Source organism: Coenobita brevimanus, chromosome 67, assembly GCF_032717465.1.
Source record: "Coenobita brevimanus isolate Jiangsu-jjx chromosome 67, ASM3271746v2, whole genome shotgun sequence".
Lineage (NCBI taxonomy): Eukaryota > Metazoa > Arthropoda > Malacostraca > Decapoda > Coenobitidae > Coenobita > Coenobita brevimanus.
Genome location: NC_137020.1, coordinates 9,611,838 through 9,633,842, shown reverse-complemented (window position 1 = coordinate 9,633,842; position 22,005 = coordinate 9,611,838). Strand labels below are relative to the sequence as shown.

The 22,005-nt window shown below is 41.6% G+C and overlaps 1 pseudogene; it reads right to left on the bottom strand.

Moving 5' to 3' along the window:
• Positions 1-8,257: 8,257 nt before the first annotated feature.
• Positions 8,258-8,376, bottom strand: LOC145405707 (5S ribosomal RNA; annotated as a pseudogene).
• Positions 8,377-22,005: the final 13,629 nt, after the last annotated feature.

Here is a 22,005-nt window from a genome sequence, read left to right as displayed (position 1 = left end):
CATACATGTATCATCTTGCAAATCTTCAAAGGGGGACGTACTCGGACCTCGCTGTGTAGGACATGAAAGCGGCGTTTAAGCTGTCCTATTCCCCGTTCCACAACACTCCGCGTCCGTTTGTGGGCCCTAAAAGAAAATACAAATGATAATGGCAGTCATTGATAAGTACTTATGAACCAAAAACGACTGGTAAATTCACTACTTGCCATACCTAAGCTGTATGTAGCATCTATGAGTGTATGTAGGAAATGGCTATAATTTCATACAGTCAGTCAGTATAGGTTGAGTACTTTAAATATTTGCAGAATCTAACAGGGATTTTTGTTTTTCTAGATTATGACAGCATTGCACTGCTGATGGTGAATTGAAATAACCTAAGTTAGGTTTTGGGTAACATTGTCAGGATTACTTTGGGTTAACTTAGGTTGGATTTGATTGTGTTTACTTTGTTTAGGTTTGGATAGTTTTAGTTAGGTTTGGTAATGGATTTAGAGGTGGATGATTAATTAAAAGGAAATGTTTCTTACTATGGAATTCAATGGCACACTTACCAGTTAATTTAGGTTTTGTTTTTTATTTCAAATGTTTTAAAAATTATTCTGAACCTAACCAAAAACACTGTCTGACTAGTGTAAACTTAACCTACCTTATTAATTTCATCTAATTTCATATTAGTATTTTTTTGTTGGCTAGGCTAAACTTGGTTAGGTTAAATTTTATAATATATTTTTATTTTTATTTTTTTATTCATATCATTATTTATTATAATATACTTAACCTACATTACAAATATTTTCTTAAGTCCAAAGAAAGTTAGCACACCTTATTAATTTTTCTGGTTACTATAAACTAAACCTAACCTGCTTGGGCTAACCCCACAAGCCCTGTGGGGCTAAACTAAATTTATGTACTATGGGTTTTGTTAAAGAAAATGTTCATTGCTATCGACAGCAATGGGACAATAACCAGTTCATCTGGGTTAGGTTGAGTTATATATTTATATAATTTGTTTCTGGTTTATTTAATATTTACACTAACTTTAACCTAAAGTATTATTTTTTCGACCAGTCTTAACTTTACCTATCCCATTATTATTATTTTATTATATTTATATAATTATTTATTATTTAATAATTTTTTGACATCCATAATTAACCTAACCTGCTGGGGCTAGCCCTACAAGTACTGTAAAGCCCAAACTCTGTATATAATGGATATGTGATGTGATTGGTTCAGTTTGGCAATTCCAACAGGTAATGTCTGCTAAACCTAACTAAACTACAAAATTATTAGCTGATCTCGCGTTCAACATAATCTTCACTGGGGAGCACATAACAAATATAATAAATAAATATATAAAACATCTACTTACCTATTATAGCGTGCTTGAGGTCCAGGCAGAGGTCGCAAGTATGGTGTCAGGAGCCATGGCTTGCTGGGATATCCACTGTCTCCCAGCAAGTGACTATTTGGTGGCACATGTCCTCTCTCGAACAAAACTGCCACTCCACTGCCATTCAAAATACGTGCATCATGCACTGAGCCAGGCCATTTTGCAAGGATATCCAATATTCGATAGTTGGCATCGAAGACTACCTGTACATTAATACTATGATATCCCTTGCGGTTGACAAACACGTCTTCCTGCTCCTTCGGTGCCACAATCCTTATGTGTGTCCCATCAATGGCACCAATAACCCCGGGGAAATTAGCGATGTTGAAGAAGTCTGCCTTGTTCGCCTCAGTAACTTGTTGGGTGGTGGGAAAACTGATGAACTGCTTGATAATGTTTATGTCTGCAAGGGCGTCAATGGTCTGGGTGATGGCTCTGCTGATGGCGGGTTGTGATGGGCCGAGGTCGTCGCTGCTGCACATTTGCATTTTTCCGGTAGCAAGATAACGTAGTGTTATGATGACCTTAAGCTCCGGGGTGAGTGGGTTTCTCCTCTTGGTGTCACTCGATAAGGCGTCCCTCACAAGATTGGTGACTTACAAAATACCGTCCCTGTCTAGCCGGTATCTCTTGATAAGCTCAGCATCACTGAGCTCGTTAAGCACGTCCCTTCTTCGGAAAATATTTCTCAGCTGGGGATCTGCTTGCTGTGGTGCGGCCATGTTGACACGCTTCTGACGGTCATAGGCGGCGTTAAGACAGGGTGAACCCGAACATACCATCCCGCGTCTTATTATGGTCGTCCATAGGAGTTTATGGTCGACCATACGAGTTTCTGACGGAGTTATGTCTAAAATGCGCCATTTTGTTTAGATATGTACGACGGACTTAGCTATGACGGTTTGTAGAATCTGGGCCCAGGCCCATACAGGGAATCATAAATCATATGAGAGAGAGAGAATGCGATTTTTAAATTCATTATTTTGGTTATATTTATAACTTAAATTAGTTTGTCTTTACACACACAAACACACACCCTCACGAGCTGCAACATCCAGGCCCATACTGGGAATCATAAATCATATGAGAGAGTGAGAATGCGATTTTTAAATTCATTATTTTGGTTATATTTATAACTTAAATTAGTTTGTCTTCACACACACACACTACACAAACACACACACACACACACAGAAGTGGGTGAAGTCATACACAAACACACACACACACACACACACACACACAGAAGTGGGTGAAGTCATACACAAACACACACACACACACACACACACGCACATGAGCGGCGAACTCTAACGGTGTCAGGTCAGCCACTAGCCAATCAGAGTGTAGGAAACAAGGCAACGCTGTACGCCGGGAAATCCCTGGCTGGACTCCACCCAAACCTTGGTTTTAGATTGGTGAGACTATAGATTTCTCATAACCTCTTCACCAGGTTGTCTCCAGTGTAGACAGTCCCATCAAAGGGATAGTATTTTCTTGAGTCACGAAGCCAGAAAATCTTTATACCATATTTTGCGGGCTTACTTGGCATATGTTGAAGGAACTTGCATTCCCCCTAAAAGGCATCAGCTGCTCATCTACAGTCACACAGTCACTTGAGCTATGTGATTTACGGCAGTTTGAAACAAACTGCACCTAAACGTAACTGTTTCGACATTCTGTATGCAAGGAGACACTCCATTGTCATCCAATACTACTCATAAGTGCATTTATTAATTTACTAGTAATCATCAGTGCTTACTGTCAAGAGAATGAACCCATTCACAACATATGACACTGACAACAATCACTCTTGTCAAGGAAATGCACTTAAATTATAAGCATAGCCAAGCAAGCTAACATTCACACATATCACAAGCATATTGGTGCCAAGTACGCTAACATTCACGCAAGCTGCATGCATAGCCTGATCATTGTTGAAGGAGAAACACACTATAGAAAACTGGGGTCTTCTGGACTCAGGCTCTGGAAATTAGGGGTAGAGGTCAGTATGCCTCTATTTCCTCTCTGGTAACAGATATTTTTCATCATTTTTTTTGCTCAGTTAAACATAAATAAATTTTAGGAGAATAGCTGGGAAATGATAGCCAGATGTAAAACAATAAGAGAAAAAGAACACTTTTAAAAACTGACTGGGTCTCCCAGACCCATTCCTGCATCTAAGGGTTAAGAAGCCTGTCTGCGGTGCACTGAGAGATAAGTACCCCAACCGAATGTTTTTTGGCAGGTAAGTTAAGGTTTCTTTCATAGTATCCTCGGTGTAGTTTATTTAGGATATTCCCATGTGTGTTTTGATGTCAAAATATGACAGAATAACCTGAAAACAGTGCCAAAAATAGGAGGGGTACTGTACATAGTGTATAGGTAGGGTGTTTTTTGTTTTCAGTGTTTTTTTTTTGCATGGTTTTCTTGGTGCTGAAAATTATTTAAGATAATCCTTTCTATGTTTTGATGTCAAAATATGGCTTAATGAGCAGAAAACATTGCCAAAATAATTAGGGGTACTGTACATACAGTAGTGTTTAGGTAGGATGTTTTTTGGTTTTCAGTGTTTTTTCTGCATGGTTTTCTTAGTGTTCAGCATTACTTATCATATTCCTACATGTGCTTTGATGTCTAAATATGCCTGAATGACCGGAAAACACTGCCAAATTAAGCATTGGTACCGTACAAATAGGTTAGGTGTAGGTAGGATGTGGGTATAGGTAGGGTCTGGGTATGGTAGGTGAATAGTGTTCATTATCTGGACATGCCTTTGGCTCTATTATGTCTAGATAAATGAGGGCTTACTGTACTTGTGTGACTGGGTGGCGCTGCATTCATTCTGGCTGAGGAACGGTTACAACATAACTTAGTTATGAAACACCTGTTCATCATATCCTTCATAATCTGCTATAATTTTTGTTTTGTTTTTGTTTTTGAAGGCTCCAAAATGCATGCATGTATCGGCCTTGGTCACCTAATGGCAGCTGTCCATGCTGCTTGATCTCTGGCAGCTTCCCTATTTAGTCCCTTAACCCTTAGGTCACTAAATGACCTCATCCCAGGTCTTTTTTGGTCTACCTCTCACTCCCCTACACCAACATTAACACTTTTCACCAGGGATGTTGTGATTTAAATCAATTTAAATCAGAGTGAAAAAATCATGATTTAAATCAAAATGAATTTTTTAAAAATATAAATACAGTAAAAATGATGAGGACAGAGAATGTGATGGATGTGTATTGTACAGATGCCTCAAGTCTGCTTGGCCTGTACTCTTCCTGTACTGGTCTTGATCAAGTGAGGCACCAGTGATTGCCTTTTGTTACAAAGCAAACATTAATAAAACAGAGGAAAGAAGGCTCTTTAATGATAACAGTAAATGATCCGGTTAGTCTATCTATCTATCTATTGCCAGACGCCTCAATCCCGTTTGGGGTGGCCACAAACAAATCGCTTCCAAGTCGCCCTGTCCCCCGCCATTTCACTGCCCTGCTCCCAACTCACACCCCCCTCTCTCATATACCTCTCCACCCCGTCCCTCCATCTCATCCTCGGCCTCCCCCTCCCTCTTCCCCCCTCCACCTCACTCACATACACTCTCTTCGTCAGTCTTTCACCCTCCATCCTCTCCACATGGCCAAACCACCTCAGTGTGTTCCTCATAACGCTTCCTATCACATCCACATCCACACCACAATGCTCCTTTATATCCTCATTCGTCAGCCTGTCTCTCCACGTGACTCCACAGGCTCCTCTTAAATAACTCATTTCCACTGCTTTCACTCTTGACTTGTGTCCTTCCAACAATGTCCAAGCGTCACTTCCGTACGTTAGAGTTGGTATCACAATACTGTCATGTAGTAACTTTTTCACTTCCATGCTCACTTCCCTGTTTCATATCATTGCTTTCAAGGAACCAGCAACCTTTCTTCCCTGCTGTACCCTTTCAAGCACTTCACCCTCCAAACCTCCATCCTTACTCATCACACTACCCAAATACTTAAACGTACTCACATTTTCCAATTCCTCACCATCTAACCTCACTGTACATTCACTAACTTCACCTCTCTCAAAGACCATCAGTTTACTCTTCCCTACATTCACCTTTAGGTTCCGTTTCTTACACACACTCTCAAACTCATCCACCAAGCCTTGCAGCTCCCCTTCGTCTTCACTCAACAACACAGTATCATCTGCAAACAACAGTACAGGGAGTTTCCAAACACTATCCTCTCTCACCAGGGCCACTCCAACATCCACTACCCTACCTTGTACCTCTTTTATTACCCCATCCATGTACAGATTGAACAACCATGGAGACATGACACATCCCTGTTTCAACCCAACTTTCAAAGAGAAAAATTCACTTAGTTCACCATCCACACGCACTGCAGCCTTCGCACCATCGTACATACTTTTCACAACATTCAACAACTTCCCATCTACTCCATATATTCTTAACACTTTCCACAATCCTTGTCTATCCACCCTGTCATATGCTTTCTCCAAATCCATGAAAGCCGCATACAACTTCTTTCCCTTCTCTAGAAACTTTTCCACTAAAGATCTAAGAATGAATATCTGATCTACACAACCTCTTCCCTTCCTAAAGCCTCCCTGTTCTTCTCCAACTAATTTCTCTGTTCTTTCTCTAACTCTGTCTATAAGTATCCTACCATACACTTTTCCTATTATACTAAGAAGACAAATGCCCCTATGATTACCACACACTTCTTTTTCCCCTTTTCCTTTGTACAAGGGAATAATTATACCTGACTTCCAATCCTCCGGGACTCTACCTTCCTCCCAGGCAAATCTGCACATCTTCCACATCCATTCTACTACTATCTCTCCCCCATGCTTCAGCATTTCACCACACACTCCATCAATTCCTGGGGCTTTCCCCGATTTAACTTTCTTCATTGCTTCCACAACTTCTATCCTACTGATTTCTTCCTGTCTTCTCACCTCCCTCCTTCTCCCAGCCATTCCCCAGCCACTTATACTCGCATTACTTCCATCCTCTATGTTCAACAATTCCTTAAAGTGTTCTCTCCATCTGTTCACTTTTTCTCCCTTCTCCACTAGTAATCTACCATTTTTATCTTTCACTCCCCAGCTAACTTCACTTCCACCCTGTCTTACTCTTTTCACTTCTCTCCAGAACATTTTCTTACAGTCCCTCCACTTTACACTCAATTTCCTTCCAAATTCCTCATCCACTCTCTTCTTACTCTCTCTTACTAATCTTTTCACCTCTCTCTTCCTTTCCACATATAACTCTCTCTTCCGCCTCTCAACTTCTTCCAAGCCCCTATTTCTCACCAATTCATTGTATGCTTTCTTCTTTTGTGCCACAGCCTGTTTCACCTCTTCAGTCCGCCACGCTGTTCCTTGCACCCCCCTCCGCCTTCTCTTCCTTCCACACACGACATCACATGCTGCACATATTTCTTCTGTAAATATCTTACACAGACCTTCCACGTCTCCCATCTGCTCCAATTCATATTTGCCCAATCGTTCCTCCACTTCTCTCTTATACTCTGCCTTTTTCTCATCCTCTTGTAACCTTTCCACTCTCCTTGCAACTACTCCTTCCTCTCGTCTTTCCCTTCTTCTATTCCTCCATCTCACTTGCATTCTAATTCTGGCCACCACCAAGTAGTGGTCAGAAAGTCCACTCCCCCAACCTCTATACACTCTTGCATCCTTTACACATCTTCTCATCCTTTCATCCACACACACATAATCAATCATTGCCTTTCTTTCATTCAGTTCACCACCCATCCTTCTCATCACTCGCCATGTATACCTGTGGATCATTTTATGCCTGAAGAGGGTATTGGCTATCACCAACCCCCTCCCAGCACAAATGTCCACTAACGCACTCCCATTCTCATCTATCTCGGCAGGCACACCCCACTCACCAACTATTCCATCCACCTTCACATTACCAACTTTACCATTCATATCACCAATCAAAAACACTCTCTCATTCCTTCCAAACTTTTCCATGCACACTTCCACATTTGTCCAGAACTCTTCTCTCACTCTTCTAGCACGATCTTGCGTTGGCGCATACACACACACAATCGCCCACATTTGTATGCCAACTTTCAACTTTACCCACACAATCCTTGACCCAACTGATCCATACTGTCTTATGCTCTTCTTCCATCTTTTACTCACAACTATACACATTCCTTCCTTTGCCCTCTCATTCTCATCTACTCCTGCACATATACCCCATCCATACTCCCATTCTCTCACACTTTCTCCTCTCCATTTTGTTTCAGTTATTCCACGTACACCCACTTTCGCACCCTCAAGCACCTGGACAATCTCTCTCTCTTTCACCTCATCATTCGCTCCTTTTACATTCCATGTACTCATTACCAAGTCCTTTGTCCGGTCCTGGGTCGTCATCGTTTGGTCAGTCCTTGTCCGAGGCTTTTTGTTTTTTTTTTAGTTAGTTGTTTTCCGGGGAGGGGCACTAACCCTCCGCCAACCCTTTTAGTCGCCTTTTACGACAAGCAGGGATACTGGGGGAGTATTCTTGAAAACCCCCCTACCCCCAGGGGGTAGGAAAGCCTTTAATGCATCAGGTCTTTTCAACTTGTATAGCAACTTTGGAGTAATAAATGTATGATACCAAAATATTATTTCATTTGACATTGATAAAGGCTTAGTACAAAAAAATAAATCTTCATAAAAGTGAAAAAAATAGATTTTCATTCATTCATTCATTGCCAGACGCCATGTATCCCAAACGGGGTGGCCAAGGCTTAGAGTTAATTGTTTTACAGGGAGGGGCACTAATCCTCCACCAACCCCACTTGACACGTAGGGAGAACGTTATGCCAACAGCATCCAGTGTTCCCAGGCGGTCACCCATCCAAGTGCTAACCAGACCCAACGTTGCTTAACTTCGCTGATCGGACGGGAAGCGGTGTACTCAACGTGGTATGGCCATTTAATTTAAAAAAATCCGGTTAAGTAAAACAATTAATTTTAATTTAAAAATCTGATTTAAATAAAATACTACGGATTTATATACTGTATACAGGTATCTCGCACGGAACATGATCTCACGGAACGCGCTCGCAATTATACACGGTAAGGGCTGGGATACATATAAGACAACGTAAGATTTAAAAACCATTATGAAAACTACAAATTAACGCAGGAGAGGCCTTTGAAAGATCAAATCCTCGAACGTCACCGCAGCGCGCGGTTTGTTTTGATTACGTGACGATCTAGGCGGGAAATTATTCAGTGAGTGAGACATTCCCGAGTACAGTAGCACAGTATTTGTAAGTTAAATATTTACAGTACTGTACTGTTCTGGTAAGTTTATGTGCAACTTAAAGTACTATTAAATAACGTTAAAGCAAGAAATAAAGTCTTATAACCAGTTTACCTGATAGGCGTCAGAATATTGCCTTTTTTATTTGTTCGTTTTTTCCACAGTACTGTACAGTAATTGTAAGTTAAATATTTACTGTTCTCGTATGTACTGTACTTGTAAGCACTTAAATAAAGTTAAATAATTGAATAAAGCCTTGTAACCAGTTAACCCGAATTATATGATTACCCATGATCGGTGTCGGAATATTGCCTTTTTTGTTTGTTCGTTAAACTCTTACTGTACTGCTTTTCTACAGTACTGTATTTATAAGTTTAATATTTACTGTTCTGGTATGTACTTGTAAGCAATTAAATCATTAAATATAGCCTTGTAACCAGTTAACCTGATTTATATGATTACCCATGATCGACGTCGGAATATTGCCATTTTTGTTTGTTCATTAAAGACTTATAATAAGAGAAAAATACATTTTTGTCTTGGTATCTTTACCTATTTGCTCAGGTTTGCTGTAATGGTTTGGATCATTTGATGCATTGCAACTTGTAGAAAACTGTGAATACTTTCGGGAAGTGAACGAAAATCTGGGACATGAGACTGACCTTGACTTCACCCTCTCATGTATCATTTGTCAGTTCACCACCTGCTATCGTGAGGAGTGGATGTACGATTTTTTTCGCTCATGGCTATGCCTAACCACATATAGTTACACCCATTATCTCGACCCAGACAGAAAATACAACCTTTTTCCTCCCTTGCAAAACGCAATCAACCACCCTGTTTACGAGACAGCAATATATATTGCGAAAATAACAAGGTAAAATGATAAAGATGAACGTAAACAGAAAGATGAACATGTTATGACGGAAGAAGTACGTTTTCCCCGTCTGTAAATGTATTTATTTCTGCTTTGTATCTGTATTCGTAATAATTAGACATTGTTATTTCTGAAACTGCATTACGATTCTATTCTTAGCCATTCTCGCGGTGTGGGAGCTGGAAGTTGTGACACACCTTCCTTATTGCTAATCGGACTGACCCTCCACTTTATTCTCCCGTGGCAGAGTCTAGCCTTGGAGGATGTGCAGTTTTCTCAGTTAGGACTGAAAATTCAACTCTGTCGCTCCCTTTTCCAAGCATGGGCACAACGATAACGTAAAAAATAACTCGAAACTACCATAAACATATATCAAAAAGGTGAAAATGTATTCATAACATTTTTTTTTTTCCAGCCATTCCTAACAGATTATGTACTGAAATCATTCGATATCACAGCACTACATTTCTAAGTTAAATACTGTTCTGGTATGTACTTGTAAGTTAAAGCACTGGTACCAGTTAACCTGATTTATATGATTACCTATGATCGGCGTCGGAATGTTTCCTTGTGTTTACGTACAGTATTTGTGTGTTGAAGTTTTGCTCTGGAGTATTGTATTTGTGAGTTATAACATTAAATAAACCTTCTAACCACTTAAAGTGCTTTCTAGTGATTACCAGTGACAGTTAACAGCAAAACAACACATTTGGGGGGTCTAGGGAGCAAAATACGGAGTAGTTTAAATATACAGTACTCGATTTCGCGCCTAACACGGCACGGTAGGAACGAAACCCACGTGTTCCGTGCCAGTTACCTGTATATACGGTATATATATATATATATATATATACACACAGTAGAACCTCTTTAGTCCGGACCCCTTTAATCCGGATTTCTGTTAATCCGGACAAAATTTAAAAATAATAAGCTCCAAAAATATGTTGAAAGTAATTCTAAAGGCATTTTCAGTATCGGCGCGGAAAGCGATTGTCATTCATTTAGTCTCGGATCACGCTAGGTCGCTACATGGGCACCTGTTTAAACACATGCTAGCATTCGTTCCATCAACTAGTTCACCAACCATTAATATTTTTACACTGTATTTCAAAAGTTAATCCTACTCACCATGCCCCTTAATGCAAGTGTAGCTTCTGTAATGAATAAAGGTGTTAAAAGGAGGAGTTTGCTTACACAAAAATGGGTCAGAATATTCTGCAGTGTTTAGTGATTACTGTAGGTTATTTTTTGTACTTAAATTTGCTTTACTTGTACATCAGACATTAGCTTCTTGCCCATATGAGTGTTATCAATATGCCAAAGATGACAGTGTATTTTATGCCTACATAAGTTTTATTTTTATTCCAAATATTGGTTAATTAATTAATTTATTTTTTTGCCTACACGGGCCTTAGTCACTTACTGCAATTTAAAATGTAGGCTAGTTTCTTGTCATGGCCTTACCTGTAAATTATGCAATACAAAACTATCGTACATGATTAGTTTTGTTATTTTAGTACCAGTATCCTTTCATCTTTTGCAGTTACGTAGGGTTGACATATGCCACATATGTTAATAATTAACAAACATACCACATGTAGATAGAGTTTGGTATGAACTGAAGATTACCCTGATGGTCCGGACAATCTGCTAATTCGGACAACCCTTCCCCCCATATAGTCCGAATGAGAGAGGTTCTACTGTATATATATATATATATATATATATATATATATATATATATTTTATATATATATATATATATATATATATATATATATATATATATTTAGTATATATATATATATATATATATATATATATATATATATATATTTAGTATATATATATATATATATATATATACGAGTGGTAGGTGGTGGCGACCATCATCCACTCACTTGATGTAGTGATATATGGATCGACAGGCAAGGAGAACTATTGCTGTGAACACACGTGAAATCATGAACACTGCCAAGGAAATTTATGTGGACCTCGCTAAGAAGTTAGACGTGAGACAACCTCCAGTTTTTATGGCTTCAAAAGGTTGGGTAGACAAGTATATGGCAAGGCACAAAATTAAAAGTGTGAAAATATCTGGTGAAGTGGCAAGTGCCGACAATGCAGCTGCACGTGAATACCCAGAAACTATTAAGAACAATTGAGGAGGGCCAGCATACACCAGAACAAATTTATAACATGGATGAAACCAATTTCTATTGGAAAACGTTGCCACGGAGGACGTTCATCACCACCAAGTCAGCGAAAATTCGTGGGAGGAAAGCACTCAAGGAACAATTCACCTTGGTGCTGGCCATGAACGCCTCTGGGACGTGTCGCCTGAAGCCGACGGTTCTGCACAAAGCCTATAAAGGTTATAACATGAAGAAGCTCAATGTGACATGGATGACTTCAAAGAAGGGGTACATGTCTGCCAAACTGTCCCTGGATTGGCTGAAGGAGGCATTTATCTCGCAAGTTGAGGAGCATTGCAAGAAAAATAACATCAGGTTTAACATTCTGCTGGTGATGGATAATGCCCCTGGACACTCACCTCTTCTGAGGACTGCACACCCCAATGTTAAAGTGGAATTCCTCCCACCGAATACCACCTCACTGATCCAGCCCCTCGACCAAGAAGTTATTTCAGTCCTGAAGGCTGCATACTCCAGGCGTCAGTTTAGAACGATGAGGGAAGCAACTGAGGACACACAGTTAATCCAGCAACTGGTCAACAACAGTGAGGATGAAAATGAGGATGATCAATTGCAAGGAGACACCGTTGCTGAGCAGAGGGTTATAAACTATTGGAAGCGGTTCAGTGTCAAGCAGGCTGTTAATCTGATGGTTCAATGTTGGGATAACGTAACCCAGGCAACAATTCGTCACGCTTGGCGGAATCTTTTGGAAGGTTTACCTGAGCACCGTCGCGGGTCTGCACCTGGTGAGCCTCAGTCGGTTCAGGCAGAGGTTGAGGCAGCTGCTGAGGAGGCACGGCAGATTCCTGGAGCTGGTTTTGGGGATACAACTGACGAAGATATTCGTGAAATAATACGACCAGCCCCAGTTTCTGCTGCTGATATCGTGAAAGAGGAAATGACACAAGATGAGAACAGTGCAGGAGAGGAGGAGGAGGAGGAAGGTGATGGTGATGTGCTGCGTACCGAGGGACTGTGCATAAACGATATAAAAAAGGTCATTGACTTGGGTGGCCAGCTATGACACCTGCTTGAACAAGATTCCACCATTAACAGTGAGGCAAGGTGTTCCTTAATTACTCAGGCACTGGCAGGATACGAAGAGCAATACCCTGCTCACATCAACTCTCTACAGCAACGGCAAATAACCGGTTTCCTATGCCGTCGGACACAGGCACAACCGGACCCACAACCAGGATCTTCAAACCAGGACCGTCAGCCAGCACTTGCCCTCCTGGACTTTGATGATGATGATGAGGAGGAGGAATTTCATGGGTTTGCTGAGAATTTCCTTGAGATAGAACGTCAAAGAGGTGGTCAGTAGACTCCAACCGAGCATTGTAACCCCTCTATCCCACCCAAGCCACTCAACATCCCCCAAAAGTTGAATAAATAGGGATATTAAGCTCTGTTTTTTATTAACCTTGGTTTGTTTCTAATTTGCATGCTCATTTTTAGACTATTATATGTTAATATGTGGTACAAAAAGGGCATCTTGGGGTAAATATTGAGGTAGTGGCACCAGTTAGAATTATTACCGTAAGTTCTTCAGTTCGGCTATCACGCTTTCGGCTATAGCGCAGCTCTAGCGCGACCAGTTGGGCTTGATAGCCGAGGGATGAGTGTATATATGTATATATATATATATATATATCTATTGCCAGACGCCTCAATCCCGTTTGGGGTGGCCACAAACAAATCGCCTCCAAGTCGTCCTGTCCCCCGCCATTTCACTGCCCTGCTCCCAACTCACACCCCCCTCTCTCATATACCTCTCCACCCCATCCCTCCATCTCATCCTCGGCCTCCCCCTCCCTCTTCCCCCCCTCCACCTCACTCACATACACTCTCTTCATCAGTCTTTCACCCTCCATTCTCTCCACATGGCCATATACTGTATACAGGTAACTCGCACGGAACACGATCTCACGGAACGCGCTCTCAGTTATACACGGTAAGGGCTGGGATACATATAAGACAACGTAAGATTAAAAAAACATCATGAAAACTACAAATTAACGCAGGAGAGGCCTTTGAAAGATCAAATCCTCGAACGTCACCGCTCGCAATTATACACGGTAAGGGCTGGGATACATATAAGACAACGTAAGATTAAAAAACCATCATGAAAACTACAAATTAACGCAGGAGAGGCCTTTGAAAGATCAAATCCTCGAACGTCACCGCAACACGCGGTTTGTTTTGATTATGTGACGATCTAGGCGGGAAATTATTCAGTGAGTGAGACATTCCTGAGTACAGTAGCACAGTATTTGTAAGTTAAATATTTACAGTACTGTACTGTTCTGGTAAGTTTATGTGCAACTTAAAGTACTATTAAATAACGTTAAAGCAAGAAATAAAGTCTTATAACCAGTTTACCTGATAGGCGTCAGAATATTGCCTTTTTTATTTGTTCGTTTTTTCCACAGTACTGTACAGTAATTGTAAGTTAAATATTTACTGTTCTCGTATGTACTGTACTTGTAAGCACTTAAATAAAGTTAAATCATTAAATAAAGCCTTGTAACCAGTTAACCCGAATTATATGATTACCCATGATCGGCGTCGGAATATTGCCTTTTTTGTTTGTTCATTAAACTCTTACTGTACTGCTTTTCTACAGTACTGTATTTGTAAGTTAAATATTTACTGTTCTGGTATGTACTTGTAAGCAATTAAAGCATTGAATAAAGCCTTGTAACTAGTTAACCTGATTTATATGATTACCCATGATCGGCGTCGGAATATTGCCTTTTTTGTTTGTTCGTTAAAGACTTATAATAAGAGAAAAATACATTTTTGTCTTGGTATCTTTACCTATTTGCTCAGGTTTGCTGTAATGGTTTAGATCATTTGATGCAATGCAAATTGTAGAAAACTGTGAAAACTTTCGGGAAGTGAACGAAAATCTGGGACATGAGACTGACCTTGACTTCACCCTCTCGTGTGTCATCTGTCAGTTCACCACCTGATATCGTGATGAGTGGATGTACGATTTTTTCGCTCGTGGCCATGCCTAACCACACATAGTTACACCCATTATCTCGACCCAGACAGAAAATACAATCTTTTTCCTCCCTTGCAAAACACAAACAACCACCTTGTTTACGAAACAGCAATATATATTGCGAAAATAACAAGGTAAAATGATAGAGAAAGATGAACATGTTATGACGGAAGAAGTACGTTTTCCCCGTCTGTAAACGTATTTATTTCTGCTTTGTATCTGTATTCGTAATAATTAGACTTATTGTTAGTTCTGAAACTGCATTACGATTCTATTTTTAGCCATACTCATGGTGTGGGAGCTGGAAGTTGTGACACAACTTCCTTATTGCTAATCGGACTGACCCTCCATTTTATTCTCCCGTGGCAGAGTCTAGCCTTGGAGGACGTGCAGTTTTCTCATTTAGGACTGAAAATTCAACTCTTTCGCTCCCTTTTCCAAGCATGGGCACAACGATAACGTAAAAAATAACTCGAAGCTACCATAAATATATATCAAAAAGGTGAAAATGTATTCATAACATCTTTTTTTTTTTTCCAGCCATTCCTAACAGATTATGTACTGAAATCATTCGATATCACAGCACTGCATTTCTAAATTAAATATGTACTGTTCTGGTATGTGCTTGTAAGTTAAAGCCCTGGTACCAGTTAACCTGATTTATATGATTACCTATGATCTGCGTCGGAATGTTTCCTTGTGTTTACGTACAGTATTTGTGTGTTGAAGTTTTGCTCTGGAGTACTGTATTTGTGAGTTATAACATTAAATAAACCTTCTAACCACTTAAAGTGCTTTCTAGTGATTACCAGTGACAGATAACAGCAAAACAACACATTTGGGGGTCTAGGGAGCAAAATATGGAGTAGTTTAAATATACGCGATTTCGCACCTAACACGGCACGGTAGGAACGAAACCCACGTGTTCCGTGCGAGTTACCTATATATATATATATATATAAAAATTTCGTTTTACTCCAGGTATCCCCGAAGGGCTAAGGCGTTGCCCCTGGGTAGAGGACTTTGGATTGGAGCTTGTAGCATTTTATGACCAGATGCCTTTCCTGATGTCTACCAATGACCCTTGGGTGGATTCGATCCTCCGGTCAGAGCGGAGTCAATTTTGTATGTTTATTCGAACAGTAGTATATAATCATGCCTAATGGATGCATTGCAGCAAGTGGGAGGAAAAAAGACCCAGTATGGTACTGTTTTGACAGAATTCCCAAAGCCACAAACATGGTTGAAAAAAATAATAATCACAGATTTAAAAAAAATCTGATTAAAAAAACCCAATTTCGTTTCATTTCGTTTTTAAAGGCTCCAACATGCTTACATGTGTTGGCCTTGGTCACCTAATGGTGGCTCTCCACGCTGCACGATCCATTGTAGCCTCCCTGTTCAGTTGCTTAACTCTAAGGTCACACTTAATGACCTTGTCCTATGTCTTTCTCGGTCAACCCCTTATAACCCCACCCCCAGTATTAACACTTCTCACCTTCCTCATCCAATTATCATCCCCCATCCTCTCCACATGTCCAAACCACCTCAATCTACCTCTCCTCATCACAACACTAATACACTCCAGTCCCATCCTACCTCTCAACTATTCCATCGTAAACCCAGTCCCTCCAGGCCTTGGACGCAGGGACGCACTGCACATCCACCTAATCATTGTCATTTCTGTACGTCTGAGCCGGTGAATATCTTCCTTCTTCACTGCCCAGGTCTCACTACCATACAGCATTACACTCCTAACACATGCTGCACGTAGGGAGAGCCCTCTCAATGTCAGGAGAGGCAAGAGCTCCCTGAACTTCTTCCAACTACTTCTCACCCTAGCCACAGAGCTAGCTCCAGCCCCACCTCCAACACACAACATGTCTCCCAAATAACAAAACTCTTCCACACACTCAAGAGATTCACCAGCAAGTTCAATCCTTTCACGTCTGACAATCTCCACCTGCTCACCCCGGCACGCCGTACACACAAAATCGGCATTATCTCACAGTCTACCTCTGATACCACTACATCTCTTATGGACTCATTTATCACACACACCACACAAGATGGAATTACTTCCCACGCCCTTGTGGCAAACTGCACATGGCCACTCTCCCTCGTCTTTTACAGTATGCCACCAACTATAGATATCATCACTTTTGTTTTATCTGCATTTACCCTTAAACCCTTTTGCCCCATACCATCTCTCCACTTCCTAAACCTTTCCTCTGCCTCCCTTTCGTTCTCTGCAATCAACACCAAATCATCAGCATACGACAACTTCCACGGGAGTCCGTTTCTAAAGTCACGTGAAAGGGCTTCAAGTACCATGATAAACAACATGGGACTCAAGACTGACCCCTGATGCACACCAACATTCACTGAAAACTCATCACTCAAATCTCCATTCACTCTCACCTGGGTGTGAGCACCCACATACATGGCCATAACCACCCTAACCAGCCACTCCTCCAAGCCAAGCTTTCTCATTGCCCACTTCACCACCTCTCTAGGGACTCTGTCAAAGGCCTTTTCCAAATCAACAAAAACAAAATAAAGATCCCTTCTCCTACCAATATATTTTTCCTGAAGCTGTCGAACAATGAATATGGCATCAGTGGTCCCCGTACCTGGCATAAACCCAAACTGCATCTCATCAATATTCACTCTTTCTCTAATCATACCTTCTAAAGCTTTCTCCATTACCTTCATTATCTGATCTAAAAGCTTTATACCTCTATAATTTCCTCTTTCCAGGGCATCACCCTTCCCTTTATACACATTTACAATTACACTCTTCAGTCAATCATCTGGAGAGTGTAATTGTAAATGTGTATAAATTACACTCTCCAGATGATTGGCTGAAGAGTGTAATTTAAATTTTAAAACTTATTCTTTTGTTTAAAAAAAAGAAATCTTTGATTTTTTCCAACCCTGCATCTTGCTTTCTGTACCCTATTATCATCCCCCATCCTCTCCACACGCCCAAACCATCTCAATCTACCTTTCCTCATCACAACACCAATACACTCCAGTCCCATCCTACCTCTTAACTCTTCCATCGTAAACCTAGCCGCCCTTCAGGCCCTGCACTCAAGGGTGCAATATACATCCACCTAATCTTCACCATTTCTGTATGTTTGAGCCTGCGAATATCTTGTTCCTTTACTGCCTAGGTCTCACTACCATGCAGCATTACACTCCTAACACATGCCGCATACAAACAGCCCATAGCACGGAGGTAGAGCCCTTTCAATGTTAGGAGAGGCAATAGCTCCTTGAACTTCTTCCAACTGCTTCTCACTCTAGCCACAGAGCTAGCTCCTGCCCCATCTCCAGCACCTAACATATCTTTCAAATAAAAAAACTCTTCCACACACTCATGAGCCTCTCCAGGAGGTTCAATCCTTTCACACCTGGCAATATCCACATACTCTCCTCAACAACACTACACACATGAAATCAGCATTGTCTTACAGTTTACCTCTAGTGCCACTACGTCTCTTATGCACCCACTTATAACAAACACTACACATGATGGAATTACTTCCCATGCCCTTGTGGCCAGTCACACATGGCCACTCTCCCTCTTCTTTACAGTACCACCCCCAGCCCTGGATACCACCACTTTTGTTTTATCTGCATTTACTCTTAAGCCCTTGTGCCCCATACCATCTCTCCACTTCCTAAATCTTTCCTCCTCCTCACTTTCATTCTCTGCTATTAGCACCAAATCATCAGCATACAACATCTCCCATGGGAATCCATTTCTGAAGTCACGTGAGAGGGCTTCAAGTACCATGTTAAACAACAAGGAGCTCATGACTGACTCCTGATGCACACCAACATTCACGGAAAACTCATCACTCGAATCTCCATTAACCCATACCTGGATGTGAGGATTGACATCCATGGCCATAATGACCCTAACCAGCCACTCCTCGATCCCAGGCTTTCTCATTGCCCACTTCACCACCTCTCTAGGGACTCTGTCAAAGGCTTTCTTCAAATCAACAAAACAAAGTACAGTTCCCTTTTCTTTTATATATATACATTCTGAAGCTGTCGAACAATGAATATGGTATCAGTGGTCCCTATGCCTGGCATAAACCCAAATTGCATCTCATCAGTATTCACTCTTTCTCTGATTGTACCTTCTGGAACTCCATTACCTTCATGATCTGGTCTAAAATTTTTATGCCTCTTTAATTTCCTCTTTCCAGGGCATTGCCCTTCCCCTTGTACACATTCACAATTACACTCTTCAGCCAATCGTCTGAGACAACACACTCATATGTAATCATATTTATCAGATCAGTGACTGACCTCACTCCTATATTTCCTGAGGCCTTCAACATTCAGCAGTCAACCCAGACACACCTGCTGCCTTCCCCACCTGCATCGTGCCTATTGCCTTGCTCACAGTGGCAGCGTCAATCAAAGGCCAAGGGCCAAACACTGGATCTGCTGGCTCCAAACCTTCCCTGTCCCAGTCAAACTTCTCGTTCAACAACCGGCTATAATTCTCTCTCCATGCATCTGTGATATCCCCACTGTTCACCACTGCCTTTCCTTCATCATTCTTCATACACTGCTCACCTGTGATATCCCTGTTCTCCCTCTTCATCTGATTTGCCACCTTAAAAAATCATATTCTTCCCTTCCCCACGATTTAGGTTATCAAGTAAGAGTCTCTGTGACTCAGACTCCATCCTGTAAACTTCTTTTCTAGCCCTATGCTTGGCAGCCAAGTATTCCTCTTTGTTACCACCTTTCATCCATGCCCAGAAAAGCCTTCTTTTCTCCGTAACTGCAGCTTCTACACCCTCATCCCACCACCAAATCACTTTATGTCTTGGTGGGCCTCTTGTCTGTCCACATACTGAATCAGTAACTCTCAAGAGGTTGGTCTTGAGGGTTCTGTACTGTTCATTAACACTTCCACTCTCCTCATCTTGGTATACAAGGCATCTCCTATTGCTTGGTTTCTCAACTTACCCATTTCCCTCCTAGGTGCATAGGGCCTCTTTTTCATCACCCGCTTCTTAACCCTTTAACCGCGGGCATTGTTTTGCCCCGACTGTCCTCTCCCGCGGGGGTTTCAGCCAAAATGTAAACAAACTTTAAACCTTTATAACTCTGCACAGAATAAATCTAGAGCAAAAAATAAGGTACCATTAGAAAGTACTAACCTTCGGCTTTGCAATGATGTAGGTTTCATGATTTCGTTGACTATCACCGGATGGGCAGTGCCGTTAGAAGTGAGCGATCTAAAATCACTATTTTTCGTTCATATACCATTACCTTCGCTCACACACCATTACCATCGCTCACACACCATTACCAAATGCCAACCTCATTCTGATAATAATACTATAAACATATATGAACACTGCACATACGATAAACACCCACCCTGTGTTCACTGAGGCAGGTAAAAGGCACTGTAATTGCCCACACTTCACTGCCACATCAGCGGTGTTGTAATCACTATTTTTCGCTCACACACCATTACCAAATGCCAGCCTCATTCTGATAATAATACTATAAACATATATGAACACTGCACATACGATAAACACCTACTCTGTGTTCACTGAGGCAGATAAAAGGCACTGTAATTGCCTGCACTTCACTGCCACATCAGTGGTGTTGTCACTCACACAGCTGGACAGATACTGATGCATATTGGTCAGGGGTGGGGTAGGGGGCCCAGGGGGTGGGAGGTGGGGGCCCGGGGGGTGGGAGGAGGGAGGTGGGGGTCGGCTGGAGTGAAAGAACTTAATAGCTACTCTCCCTTGAAACAATTGGCGCACGGAAAAAAAGCGGGGTATTCAAAATATTCACAAACATTCGAGAATGACACCCGCGGTTTGGTCCAGTTTTTGCAATGTCATTCTGAGATGACACCCGCGGTTAAAGGGTTAAGCACCGTGTCACATATCAATAACTTGTGTTGCTGTGCACACTCCTCACTCACTATAACTTTAACATCCCTCACTAACCTCTTGTCAGCCCTCCTGACCAGGAAATAGTCTGTCTGGCTGCTTTTACCCCAGACTTGTATGTAATCAACCTACTCTCTCTTTTCCTAAAATGTGTGTTGTACACAATAATGTTCATTGCCTCCCCAATCTCGAGTATCCTTTCCCCCTCCTCATTTCTTGTACCATATGCACATCCCCCATGTACAGTTGCCTCCACTGCTTCATTGGGTGCTCAGTGTTTTCATTGTGTGGGCTGGCTGAGGTTTGAACCACCTGAGTATGGGAACATGTATTGGAAGCAGAGTCAGACGAGGCAGGCAGTGGGTGGTTGGGGGTTTTATGTGGGGGTAGAGGAGGCAGAGGGTTTGAAAAACTAGTGAGTGTTTGAGAAGGTGTGGGAGACAGTAAGAGGTACATTATTTACGTGAGAAGGAATTACTGGGTAAAGTGTGTTATCGCTGTGGTATGAGTGGGAGGCAAGGCTGGGATGGAGGTGGCAGGGGCCATGCAGCTGCTCGTAGCAGCAAGCAGATTGGACTATGTGAGTATGTGGATTCAGAGACCATTTCTCCAAGCCCACCTGATCCCCTTCAAAGACTGGTCGTGTAGCTCACCCACCTCCTAAATGCCTACGCCACACACTGGACACCATAGAAAATGGGTAGGAAATTAAACTCTGGTGGGAAACGCAAAGTGTCCATTGCCATCATCCAAACTGCCCTGATCACGTATTTCACGAGGGCTGTGGCCGTCATCCGAGCCTTGGGGGTTAAAGGATTGTCATGTTGGTGGTTAACACTGTCTTGTGGTGTGCTGAAGATAGATTGACATCATCTTAGAATGCTGTTTTTGGCACTAAATTACTTTTACCATTGCTGATTTATCCAGAGCTACCCAATAATTTCGCAACAACCCAACCCACTGTATTTCCTGCCATATATAAAGCACACCCCACCCCACCCCTCCCTCCCCCCAAAAAATGCTAAATACACACACACACACACACACACACACACACACACACACACACACACACACACACACAACCTTAAACGAGTTCAAAGCAAAATTTGACTTAAGGAAAAGAGACAGGACCCCATGAGCGTAGCTCATTTCCTGTATATCACAACCAGGTAAATACAACTAGGTAAATACACACACACACACACACAAAGTCCTGGTTTAGAAGAGGCCTACAGGTTGAGGTGGCTGGCATGAAGGCCAC